Below are 3,569 nucleotides of genomic sequence, written 5' to 3' on the forward strand. Positions count from 1 at the left end.
CAAAAAGAAAAAAACGAAAAAGATTACAAAATAAATTAGAATCAAAAGAAAGATTAAAATCTAAAAGAGGAAAAGAAAATTAAAAAAAATTAAAATCAGAACAAAGGAAAACAGAAAAAGAATTAAAAGAAAGAGATTAAAGGGAGAAAAAAGACAAAGAAGGAAAAAACAAATAAACATGCATTGGGAAATTGTAACGATCCATTTCATATTTATTCCGAGTGAGTGATATCTGTCTGTAACGGGCGTAAATCTACGCGATGTCGATGTTATAACTGCAAACTGAAATGTTAGTCGATATTTGCTATTCCTTCAATTATCTACGACATTTGAATATTTTCAATCTGCCACAGAATTTGATCTTAATTTCATTGACTCAAAAATCTTGATTAAAAGCTCGAATTAACCTGATACCTCAGGTTAATTCTCTAGTCAGTTTTGCTACACAGAATATCGATAAATCGTATGTTGAAATATATTTATTATTATTATAACATTTAATTAGATATAATTAATTACGTGTATGATATACGTGTATAATCTATATGTAATATAATGATCCTATCAGTAATGTCATTCATTCACATTGTTAAGCAAGATAAATACCTTTGACTATATTACTGAAATAATTCGAGTTAATTTCCATAAAGGAATGATATCAACCAATGACATTACTAATCAAGATATTAAGTTAGAGGAAAAGGTTTCTTCGTATTTCAATGCAAAAGCAAATCATTTTCCGATTGTTTAGAGAAGAGATTATGATCAATAGTTTGAACGGCGCGACAACGGTTGATTCTCCTTCCATGGATCATGATCCTTTTCATAGATTATCGCACATAATGGCCCGTTTCAAGAGTGCATCGGTTTCGTTAGGTCCTAATAACGATTCGCAGACAGAAATCCATTAAACGCTTCACTATTTGATCATATGGAACATGAACATTGGATATCTTTTTACATCCAGCATTCTTCAAATGATGTAGAACTGTTTTGTGACCGATGGTTGGTTCCTAGTCTATGTCTTCCACCACTACATCATATCTTCCATATTGGAAACGTTTGATATAACCATGTGCGATGTCCATTTATAACGCATCGATTCTAAATTTTTTCAAGAGTTGGAGTGGCATTATTCTTTTCCTCGTAATAAAATTTCAAAATACATCTTCTTTGTTCTATCTCACTTATAAGGCGTGATAACTTTTAAACAAATACACGAATTCGAAAAAACCTCTCGAAAAATATTCCACAAAAACTCAACTTTCAAACGCGCGGCGTTTGATTACCAAATTGATTGTTGGACATTACTAAAGTTATGGACCCGGAATAATGTCATCAGCCAATATAGGAATACGAAGAAACATTTTTCCCGAATTAACTCGACCTAAATAAGGTAGGAACATATAAAATGGAATGACAATTAGGTTTCACCCATTTTTTTAAATTACAATTATGCGTATCTGACATCGTTGCTTTTCCACCGACTACTCTACTCTTACGGTTATTACTGTGTCTACGCGGGACTATTCCTCGTGTATACAATTCAAGGTTATCATCTATTTCATTTTGTCATTATATATGCTCACTAGCGGAGTTATTATGCGTAGAAGAAAAGAAGCTATATGCGAAACGCGTGATGTGCCAGAGGAATAAAAAAAAATGGAGAATCTGAAATAATTAATATCTAGAAAATAGAGTTGCTTTTATAGCTTTTATACATCTTTCTCTAATAGTTGGAACATTTCTAATAATTGTTCCCCTGGTTCTTTATTCAATATTATATCAATGTTATCATTCGTACCTTTCTGAGAAGCATCGATATCACTACAGGAGTTGATGCATCTTTGGCAAGTCTTGCCGTTTCTCTTTGTAAATCCTGAAATAATTCAATTGCGAATATACATTACACCATTGCCATACAAGTGGTTGATTGTGTTCGTCACTTTTGAAAAAGCAAGTTTGTCAAACCTCCGGCAACACCTAACAAGTAACATAGGTATATTAGATTTCCAAAATTTAATGCATAGTTTAAAATACAAATAAATTCGAAAGAAACATACCGATAATTTTTGCAAGCTTAAGTGCTCCAATTGTTACAGAAAGACTTGGTCCTACAAAAGACGATCAACTTTCTGGACATTCATCTGTCGCAGCCTCACAATTTCTTTACACTTCTGGTACGCCACGCGCTTCGCGTATAAACTCTTTTTCTTTTCGATCAAGAACTGTCTGTAACAAAATATAATAACAGAAATTAGGAAGCTTTGTAATTCTCTCACAGAAGTAACTTTTACTTCTATAATAAAAAGAAATTAATAAAGGTTATAGATATGTAAAGCATACGATGTGAAATAAAAACTAACTTTCTTTAATACATAGGAGAGTGTTTGGTGAAAGAAAATCTGGCCCATTGGTCCTTGATTGACCAAAATGACCATTCTTTCTCTTGTGAGAGGCATCTACACAAGCGATTGATGCACCTTTGGCTGTGGCAAGTCTTGTCGTATCTCTTCGTAAATCCTGAAATAATTCAATTGCGAATATATATTACGCCATTGCCGTACAAGCGGTTGATCTTAAACATTTTCAATAGACTTACGGACGGTGTTTCCAGAAGGATTATAGAATGACATATAAATCCTGCATAGGGTAGACTAGTCGTTTTTGAAGAACCAAGTTTGTCAAACCGTCGGCAACATCTAATATGTAACGTAGGTATATTTGATTTACAAAAGTTAATGAATAGTTTAAAATGGAAATAAATTCGAAGGAAAAATACCGATAATTTTTGGAGGCTTAGATACTCTAATTGTTGCAGAAAGACTTGATCCTACAAAAGACGCTCTACTTTCTAGATATTCATCTGTCACAGCATCATCATTTTTTTATTCTTTCGGTGCGTATATACGCTTCGCCTATAGCTTCTTTTTCTTCCTTGTTTAATAACTGTCTGTAACAAAATATAATAACAGATATCAGGAAGACTTTCTTATTCTTCAGAATTATCCCAAATTCTCAGTAGCAACTTTTCCTTTTATAATAAGAAGAAATTAATAGAGGTTATAAATATGTGAAGTAATGTGTAATAATATAAAAATTAACTAACCTTCTTTAATAGATTTGTAAGTGTTGCTTGTTAAAAGAAAGTCCGGTTCTTTGGTTTTTGCACCGTGCGATTCCCCGGAGTTACACTTATCTTCCATATCTTTCAACTTGTCGGCAGATGACAATATTAACATTAAATCGCACTAGTTTCTAATCTTAAATTATATACATAAATAATAGTCGCGAGAAAAAACAATAATAAAATTAACAGTAGAAATCAGTACAAAAGCAACCATCCCAGTTATGTAAGATTATAACTGACAATAATTGTTGAAACCTAGTTCTTCTACCCTTTTGCGTCACATTCCTTATTCAAATGTTTCCTAGCATTCTACCGGCTAATGAATAATGACATCCGATATAATTTTGTTAATGTTAAACAATTAATTTGGCAATAGTGCCGCGCGATTATCGAAAGGCGAGCTTCCATCAAGTATTTCGAGCAAGGTCGAATCGAAGAA

General features: G+C 32.5%; 1 long non-coding RNA gene across 2 annotated transcripts; it reads right to left on the reverse strand.

Annotated features, from left to right (window-relative positions):
• Positions 1-527: 527 nt before the first annotated feature.
• On the reverse strand, positions 528-3,243 carry LOC127070904 (uncharacterized). 2 transcript variants are annotated; one of them, XR_007784731.1, is made up of 6 exons: positions 2,783-2,904; positions 2,603-2,702; positions 2,367-2,523; positions 2,064-2,232; positions 1,805-1,983; positions 528-1,671 (listed from the first exon to the last, which is right to left on the reverse strand). It is a non-coding gene; the product is annotated as an uncharacterized LOC127070904 (long non-coding RNA). The 2 variants fall into 2 exon arrangements; XR_007784732.1 differs by adding an exon at positions 3,110-3,243 and having other exon boundaries at positions 2,367-2,953.
• Between the last annotated feature and the right edge of the window lie 326 nt (positions 3,244-3,569).

The sequence above is a fragment of the Vespula vulgaris genome, chromosome 19 (assembly GCF_905475345.1).
Source record: "Vespula vulgaris chromosome 19, iyVesVulg1.1, whole genome shotgun sequence".
Classification (NCBI taxonomy): domain Eukaryota; kingdom Metazoa; phylum Arthropoda; class Insecta; order Hymenoptera; family Vespidae; genus Vespula; species Vespula vulgaris.